Below are 10,000 nucleotides of genomic sequence, written 5' to 3' on the forward strand. Positions count from 1 at the left end.
GCCACCCTCTTAGGTTTGAAAATGTCAAGAAAACGGTTAATTTAAAATGTCATCTCCTAACTTAACAGATTAAGCCAGAGGACCGAAAACAGAATAAAACAGGACTGGACAGTATGTCACTTATACAAGCTGCTTTTATTTCTAGTACAGTATGACAATTTTTATTTTGGGGGGGTGGGGGGGTGGGTGATCCTTGACAGTGCATAAGAGCGAAAAGCGACGGCGTTTTGTTTGTAAGAGAACAGGTTGTACTACAAATGACTTGATTTATTGATATCACGTGTATGTATGACACCTAAATTAGTGTATTTGTTTATTTATTTATTTATTTATTTATTATATGTGTAGATGAAGGTTAATTCATATGACTGATGCTAGGAATGTCTGAAATCTCCTTAGAAGGATATTTTGGCCCTGAGAAGGGCCGAGTTTGGTGTATACTAGGGTGGTCGATTTAGCTTATGCACGCTCTCCACGGATACGGCGAGCAAGCTGAATGTCCTTTGGCATGATGGTGACACGCTTGGCGTGGATGGCACAGAGGTTAGTGTCCTCGAAGAGACCGACCAGGTAAGCCTCGGATGCCTCCTGTAAAGCCATGACGGCAGACGACTGGAAGCGAAGATCGGTCTTGAAGTCCTGGGCAATCTCGCGCACCAGACGCTGGAAGGGAAGTTTCCTGATGAGCAACTCGGTGCTCTTCTGGTAACGACGGATCTCACGCAGGGCGACCGTTCCGGGCCTGTAACGGTGAGGCTTCTTCACACCCCCTGTGGCAGGAGCAGACTTGCGTGCTGCCTTGGTGGCCAGCTGCTTACGAGGAGCCTTGCCTCCCGTGGACTTGCGAGCAGTCTGCTTGGTGCGAGCCATGGTGAACAACTGTGGTTTGTGATGGCCGGCGCCGAAAAATTTTTGCTTATATACGCCGTCTCGAGGCGCTTGCTCGAGCGCCATTGGCTACTCGACTCGCCTACGTCACCCCGTTGCCCCTCCCCTCCTTCCTCTGGCTGCAGCCAACAGGCGGCTCACCTCAATCACTATTATCGCTGATTTTGCTCTATTTTTTGGATTTGTGCAAAAGTCATTTCACAGGGACGTGAAACAGACGAGTAGGCAACTGCAGTTTTGAAAGCGTTGTGAGAAAGCCGTGTCTATTCGACCACAAGCGTAAAGTAAGGGCAGGCAGGAGTTGCAATGCTACTAGTACGTCCGCTTGATGGGATATAGTCGGGAAATCGTGCGGGCATTCGTCAATTCGATTCACACAACTACAACACCATGACTGGACGCGGCAAGGGAGGCAAGGGACTCGGAAAGGGTGGCGCCAAGCGTCATCGTAAGGTGCTACGTGACAACATCCAGGGCATCACCAAGCCCGCTATTCGTCGCTTAGCTCGTCGTGGCGGCGTCAAGCGTATTTCGGGTCTCATCTACGAAGAGACCCGTGGCGTCCTGAAGGTGTTCCTCGAGAACGTCATCCGTGATGCTGTAACCTACACGGAACACGCCAAGAGGAAGACCGTCACTGCCATGGACGTGGTGTACGCTCTGAAGCGCCAGGGTCGTACCCTCTACGGATTCGGCGGATAAGAGCTTGGCTAATCCATCGATTCCACCCACCACCACCTCAAAACGGGACCTAATTAGGTCCCTATACTTTTTTACTGAAGGGCTTAATAGACGATAACATAAATTGTTTTGATATCAGCTAGCACATTGGGTCTTATGAAATCTATTTTTTATCCTCGCATGCTTAAAGGGACTCTGATTGGGGGGGGGGGGGGGGGAAGGTTTGTTACGTTATATACTAGCAGAGCAGGATCATTGGTGGGGGGGGGGGGGGGTGTGAGGGGGAGAGAGAGAGAGAGATCTTTCCCAACTCTTCCTTTTTACATGAGTGAGCTACCCGTTTTATTCATTTTATCCTTCTCAGAGCTGTTTTGATAGTATCCAAATGATGGTAAATGAAAAGGGAGGACACGAATATCTACCCAGAATTCAGGACTGGCAATCGATATGCATGTTTGAGTGAGAATCTTTTTCTCTCTCAACTTAGGTATACGTTTATGTCGTACCTAAAAGCGAGAACCACACTATTGGGACAAGTATGCAAGGCCCAATTTTCCTAACAAGCACAGTTAATTTTGTTATTTTCGAACATTTCTTTCCATTGGTTTATCCAATTAACAGTATTATATTAAGATCATGAATTGCTGGGTTAGGTTAGGTTAGCTTAGCTTAGGTTAGGTTAGGTTAGCTTAGCTTAGCTTGGGTTAGCTTAGGTTAGGTTAGGTTAGCTTAGCTTGGGTTAGCATAGGTTAGGTTAGGTTTGATTACATTTCTATGTTAGATTTAACTCAAATTCAAAACAATTGCCAGTCATTCGGCTTGTTAGTCAACTTGCCTCTAATAGGGGCAATTTGTCTAACAAGACTATTTAGTTTTGTGTGTATATATATATATATATATATATATATATATATATATATATATATATATATATATTATATATATATATTATATATATATTATTATTATTATAGCTTCAAGACTCTGAACCAATATAGAAGCATCAAGAGGAAGTGCTTGTGTTATGGGCCAATAGGCCTTCTGCAGTTACTTCCATTCTTATGTTTTTATTCCCATTGGTTCGTGTTTTATCTTGTGTAAATGTCAATCACCTTACCCAAAACTTTGGTACCATATCACCTCACCCATGTATATATATATATATATATATATATATATATATATATATATATATATATATATATATGTATATTATATATATATATAATATAGATGTATATTATATATATATATATATATATATATATATATATATATATATATATATATATATAATATAGATGTATATTATATATATATTATATATATATATAATATATATATATATATATATATATATATATATATATATATATATAATATACAGAGTAAATCTACCCCAAAAGTAATGATTTATTTGTCTACAAAACTAAACTCTTTTTTGGAATCATATGAGGCCCCTCCACTGAGGGGGGAGGCCTGGATGTTTATTGTCATGTGTATTCATGCTGCTTGCATGTCGTCGTTTATTTTGCCTTTGTTGTTTTTTTGACAGCTTTCTTTGCCTTGGGTGGTTTGGGAGATTTTGAAGCTCTCTTTATTTTGGGCTTTTTGTTCCCAACAACAAGCTGCTGCTGCTGCTGCTGCTTCTTTTTCAAGGCTGTAGGTGGTTTGTTGCTTGTGGCGGCTTTCTTGGGAGTTACCACGGCCTTCTTTGCTGCTGTAGATGGTTTCTTGGTTGTGGTGGCTTTCTTGGGAGTTAGAACGGCCCTCTTCTCTGCTACGGCCAGCTTGAATGATCCACTAGCTCCACTTCCCTTGGTCTGAACAAGAATGCCGTCAGCCACTGCTTTCTTGAGAAATCTTCGGATGTAAATGGCGATCTTGGCAGCCTCGACTTTGTTGTTGGCAACAACGTACTTCTTGATTGCTTGTAGAGACGAGCCCTTACGGTCTTTGAGTGCTGCGACCGCGGCTAGAACCATTTGACTAGTTTTCGGGTGAGCAACCTGGACGCGAGGTTTCCTGGTGGTGGCCACCACAGCAGCAGCAGCCGCAGCCTTCTTGGTAGGCTTTGCTTCTACCATGATGATGATGAACCAACCAAGGTGATGAGAGACGCTCAGACAGTCACGGGGGAATGATGCTGCCGCCGCTTGAGCCGAACCTATTTATGTGCCGGCACGGTACAGAAGCTGCAACCTGGCAACTCGTCCACCAATCACGACGGTTGGTTTTACGGCTCCGAAACCTGGATCCCATATCTTCTCTAAAATAGAAGCATTTGTTCATGTTCTTTGTAAAAGTATCATAAAGCAGGACAGATGAGACAAATATCATAAAAACTGAAGAGCAGATGAGCACACACATGTTTGTATTACAAAAGAAAATCCACAAATTCATTAGAAATTGGCAGGGCAGGCTGAGGAAGTAGGTAGATGTAAAATGTCTGTAAATGGCGAAAGAACATAAACCCAAGACTGAATAAACGATGTTAAATATCCATGCCAAGGAGACAAAAATATGTTAGGATACAATTACCATTAAGACACCACAAGCAGGTCCGTATCCTGCCGCGATGACTTAAAAGAGTTGGTTATTAGCCACAATGTGTAGGCAGTCTCATGCCAACGGCCATACCACGTTGAGAACACCGCTTCTCGTCCGATCAGCGAAGTTAAGCAACGTTGGGTTTGGTTAGTACTTGGATGGGTGACCGCCTGGGAACACCAAATGCTGTTGGCAATAATGTTTTTTGTTTTGTTTTGTTTTGTTTCGTTTGTTTTTGTTTGAATGGCTGGCTCCACGGGAAATTCACGGAGTTGTGTGGAATAAGGCCTGGTAAAATGAATTAATATGTATGTCATGTTTAAAACAAACTCGCTTAATATAGATATTGTGTGAGGCTTTATACAAAAACAAACAACCAAAACAAAACATGTTGTATATATATATATATATATAGCTTAATCCGGGTTTGAACTCGCAACTCCAAGAATACGCATCACTTATATACACTTTACCACTGGACCACTGCTGCAGGACACTAGCTTGATGCTGAGGTATCAATTTAATGACGTAAATGCCATTTCCACAAATAAATGATAATTAAAAAGTATTTGTATGTACAAATCTTTTCTGTTTAAAAGGCTACAATATCAGTTACTGATATAATTTGTGTTAATGTTTCTATACCCACAAGAAGGCATATTTTTGCTTATATGTAAAGGGTACGGAGAAGGAATCCACAGACCATCATTCCCCTCCCCTTCCCTCCCCCCCCCCCCCACCCCCAACTCCCACCTACTACCACCACCACCACCACCACCACCACCAATCACCACCAATCACCACCAATCACCACCACCAATCACCACCACCACATCTAACCGAAAACCCCCTAACACATCAACCCTCCCCCCAATCAACAGGCGAAATAATAACCCTCAAATGCCTGCCTGCCTGCCTGCCTGCAAGCCAATACTAACGGTCTTCTCAGAAAGAAAATCTCTTTGTATCTGTATTACTTGATGAAATGTATGATTCTAATAATGAAAATAAATTTTGATGTCGGTTGTATGAGCATAATGACCAATATGCACATGATATGAATGAATTAAATAGTGTAGTTTTAAGTAATTAGGTTGTAGACACATTAAGCGGATATGATATTTGACGCGTCCAGAACTGGTGATTTTTGGTTTAGTTTTAAATGCACCACCACCACCACCACCACCACCACCATTGCTTCCCCAGAGCCTAATTAAGGACCGGTAAAAGGAGTCAATATGTATGTCATCTATAAAACCAAAGAATGAATAAAAAAACACACACAAACCTACATAATAGTATTAGGAAGATTGTATGGCAAAAAAAAAAAAGTATTATTCCCATTGGGTCGTTTGAACTCGCGACTTCCAAAACACCAGCCACACACCTTACAACCCAGCCACCATAGAGTTGGTATAATTGTGCAACTTTAGTTATAAAAGTAAAGTTTTCTCACATTGTATTGATAACTTAAAGGATTTTTTTTTTTTTTTGCATGTACAAATCTTATTGTCTGTTCTATGAAAAGGCTTGATGTAAATTATGTATTTTTTGAATGATTGAATTGTAGGCACATTAAGCGGATTCGATATTTGATATATCCAGAAAAGGCGATTTATGTTCAGTTTTAAAATGCATCACCGTTAACGCTAAAGGACTGGTAAAATGACTCGATGTTTGTCATTTTTAAAATAAACACTAAAACAAGGCCCTTAACATATATAATGTTTGAATATAAATTGAATGCATATAAATACAAAGTGGGAGTGGCTGGCTGGCTGGCTGGCTGGCTGGCTGGCTGGCTGGCTGGCTGGCTGGCTGGCTGGCTGGCTGGCTGGCTGGCTGCTGGCTGCCTGGCTGCCTGCCTGCCTGCCTGCCTGCCTGCCTGCCTGCCTGCCTGCCTGCCTGGCTGCCTGCCTGCCTGCCTGCCTGCCTGCCTGCCTGCCTGCCTGCCTGCCTGCCTGCCTGCCTGCCTGCCTGCCTGCCTGCCTGTCTGGCTGCCTGGCTGCCTGGCTGCCTGCCTGCCTGCCTGCCTGCCTTGCCTTGCCTTGCCTTCCTGCCTTGCCTTGCCTTGCCTTGCCTTGCCTTGCCTTGCCTTGCCTTGCCTTGCCCTGCCCTGCCTTGGCTGCAGCTGGCTGGCTGGCTGGCTGGCTGGCTGGCCGTAAATCAACTCTTAACAACACCACACCACACCACACCATCACTCATCACCCATCACCCACCACCGGCCCCAGTCTCCCAGCCTCTCTTATATACCCGAGCAGGCCCTTTAAATTATTTGAATTGTTGCACTTCGGCCAATGGCAGGCACGATCGCTGCTGCTCAAACATATTCTGGTTCACAAGTATTAATATATATATATATATATATATATATATATATATATATATATATATATATATATATATATATATATATATATATATTCATGAAACACATTAAAACCTTGATCATTTATTCATTCATTACGTCTAGTGAAGAATTGCTTTTGTTCATTTGTATGATTAAAAATGGATAGAATATGAATTCCTCGCTTAAAGTAAAATATAAAATATATATTGGATTTATATGATTGGTTAATATTCCAAGTGATGCTGAATATCCCCTATAATTTTGTTTTGTTTGTTTGTTATGTACACATTCCAAATGAAATCAATATAAATGTTATTATTAATGTTTGAAAGTTGATTGTCTACTTGAATCTCTCTATTAAAGTGTGTGTGGCTCCGGATGGAGCCTGGTTATGGTATTTGTCGCGGTGGGTGGCAGAAGTGCTTACTTCTTCTCTGTCTTCTTTGGCAAAAGAACTGCCTGAATGTTTGGAAGAACACCTCCCTGTGCAATGGTTACGCCAGACAGAAGTTTGTTGAGTTCTTCGTCGTTGCGGATGGCCAACTGCAAGTGACGTGGGATGATACGGGTCTTCTTGTTGTCACGTGCGGCGTTACCGGCGAGCTCGAGAACTTCGGCAGCGAGGTATTCCATGACGGCTGCCAGGTAGACAGGAGCGCCAGCACCGACGCGTTCGGCGTAGTTGCCCTTACGCAGCAGACGGTGAATTCTGCCCACGGGGAACTGAAGTCCGGCCCTGCTGGAGCGAGACTTTGACTTGCCCTTCACTTTGCCTCCCTTGCCGCGTCCTGACATTGCTGCTGCTGTTGTGGGTTTGTGGTGTTTTAATGCCGGCCCGCAGATCGAGCTTCGTGTTATATACCCCGCTCAGGATCAAGGGAGTCCGCCACTGACCAATCAGCGCGCTCCGCCACGCGACCCGCTCTGAGCTGAGTCGCGAGCGGGATATAAAAGGAAAGCTCGACTCGCGCAAAAGTTCATTATTGTATCGCAACGCCAGCCAGCACGAGCATCATCATGCCACCCAAGGCATCTGGAAAGGCTGCCAAGAAGGCCGGAAAGGCCCAGAAGGCCATTGCCAAGGGCGATAAGAAAAAGAAGCGCAGGAGGAAGGAGAGCTACAGCATCTACATCTACAAAGTGCTGAAGCAGGTCCACCCCGACACTGGTATCTCTTCCAAAGCCATGTCGATCATGAACTCGTTCGTGAACGACATCTTCGAGCGCATCGCCGCCGAGGCTTCTCGCCTGGCCCACTACAACAAGCGTTCCACCATTACCAGTCGGGAGATCCAGACGGCTGTAAGGCTCCTGTTGCCCGGAGAACTGGCCAAGCACGCCGTCTCTGAGGGCACTAAGGCCGTCACCAAGTACACCTCCTCCAAGTAAACGGCTTACTTACTGCCCTGTGGTGGTGGCTTGGCCTCAAACCAACAAACTCGGCTCCATTGGAGCCACACTTTAATTTCTAAAGAGATTGTGAGTGTTAGACACCAATACTATTATAACAAAAACCTCTGTCACTGAAAGCAAATAGCTATAAAATGAGAATATTTATGAAACTGTCTGTGTGTGTTTCTCTCTCTCAGTCTCTGTCTGTCTGTCTGTCTGTCTGTCTGTCTGTCTGTCTGTCTGTCTGTCTGTCTTGTCTGTCTGTCTGTCTGTCTGTCTGTCTGTCTGTGTCTCTCTCTCTCTCTCTCTCTCTCTCTCTCTCTCTCTCTCTCTCTCTCTCTCTCTCTCTCTCTCTCTCTCTCTCTCTCTCTCTCTCTCTCTCAACACATATAAGCACTCGGTATCTTTTTTCTAGAGATTAGAGATTCATTGTTATGTTCCACATTAGGATTACTATGCAGGCCACCCTCTTAGGTTTGAAAATGTCAAGAAAACGGTTAATTTAAAATGTCATCTCCTAACTTAACAGATTAAGCCAGAGGACCGAAAACAGAATAAAACAGGACTGGACAGTATGTCACTTATACAAGCTGCTTTTATTTCTAGTACAGTATGACAATTTTTATTTTGGGGGGGTGGGGGGGGTGGGTGATCCTTGACAGTGCATAAGAGCGAAAAGCGACGGCGTTTTGTTTGTAAGAGAACAGGTTGTACTACAAATGACTTGATTTATTGATATCACGTGTATGTATGACACCTAAATTAGTGTATTTGTTTATTTATTTATTTATTTATTTATTATATGTGTAGATGAAGGTTAATTCATATGACTGATGCTAGGAATGTCTGAAATCTCCTTAGAAGGATATTTTGGCCCTGAGAAGGGCCGAGTTTGGTGTATACTAGGGTGGTCGATTTAGCTTATGCACGCTCTCCACGGATACGGCGAGCAAGCTGAATGTCCTTTGGCATGATGGTGACACGCTTGGCGTGGATGGCACAGAGGTTAGTGTCCTCGAAGAGACCGACCAGGTAAGCCTCGGATGCCTCCTGTAAAGCCATGACGGCAGACGACTGGAAGCGAAGATCGGTCTTGAAGTCCTGGGCAATCTCGCGCACCAGACGCTGGAAGGGAAGTTTCCTGATGAGCAACTCGGTGCTCTTCTGGTAACGACGGATCTCACGCAGGGCGACCGTTCCGGGCCTGTAACGGTGAGGCTTCTTCACACCCCCTGTGGCAGGAGCAGACTTGCGTGCTGCCTTGGTGGCCAGCTGCTTACGAGGAGCCTTGCCTCCCGTGGACTTGCGAGCAGTCTGCTTGGTGCGAGCCATGGTGAACAACTGTGGTTTGTGATGGCCGGCGCCGAAAAATTTTTGCTTATATACGCCGTCTCGAGGCGCTTGCTCGAGCGCCATTGGCTGCTCGACTCGCCTACGTCACCCCGTTGCCCCTCCCCTCCTTCCTCTGGCTGCAGCCAACAGGCGGCTCACCTCAATCACTATTATCGCTGATTTTGCTCTATTTTTTGGATTTGTGCAAAAGTCATTTCACAGGGACGTGAAACAGACGAGTAGGCAACTGCAGTTTTGAAAGCGTTGTGAGAAAGCCGTGTCTATTCGACCACAAGCGTAAAGTAAGGGCAGGCAGGAGTTGCAATGCTACTAGTACGTCCGCTTGATGGGATATAGTCGGGAAATCGTGCGGGCATTCGTCAATTCGATTCACACAACTACAACACCATGACTGGACGCGGCAAGGGAGGCAAGGGACTCGGAAAGGGTGGCGCCAAGCGTCATCGTAAGGTGCTACGTGACAACATCCAGGGCATCACCAAGCCCGCTATTCGTCGCTTAGCTCGTCGTGGCGGCGTCAAGCGTATTTCGGGTCTCATCTACGAAGAGACCCGTGGCGTCCTGAAGGTGTTCCTCGAGAACGTCATCCGTGATGCTGTAACCTACACGGAACACGCCAAGAGGAAGACCGTCACTGCCATGGACGTGGTGTACGCTCTGAAGCGCCAGGGTCGTACCCTCTACGGATTCGGCGGATAAGAGCTTGGCTAATCCATCGATTCCACCCACCACCACCTCAAAACGGGACCTAATTAGGTCCCTATACTTTTTTACTGAAGGGCT

At 44.8% G+C, this 10,000-nt stretch overlaps 1 non-coding gene across 1 annotated transcript; it reads left to right on the forward strand.

Annotated features, from left to right (window-relative positions):
• Nucleotides 1–4,195: 4,195 nt before the first annotated feature.
• Nucleotides 4,196–4,314, forward strand: LOC138361232 (5S ribosomal RNA). The gene has a single exon (XR_011226860.1). It is a non-coding gene; the product is annotated as a 5S ribosomal RNA (ribosomal RNA).
• Nucleotides 4,315–10,000: the final 5,686 nt, after the last annotated feature.

Source organism: Procambarus clarkii, unplaced genomic scaffold, assembly GCF_040958095.1.
Source record: "Procambarus clarkii isolate CNS0578487 unplaced genomic scaffold, FALCON_Pclarkii_2.0 HiC_scaffold_267, whole genome shotgun sequence".
Taxonomy (NCBI): domain Eukaryota; kingdom Metazoa; phylum Arthropoda; class Malacostraca; order Decapoda; family Cambaridae; genus Procambarus; species Procambarus clarkii.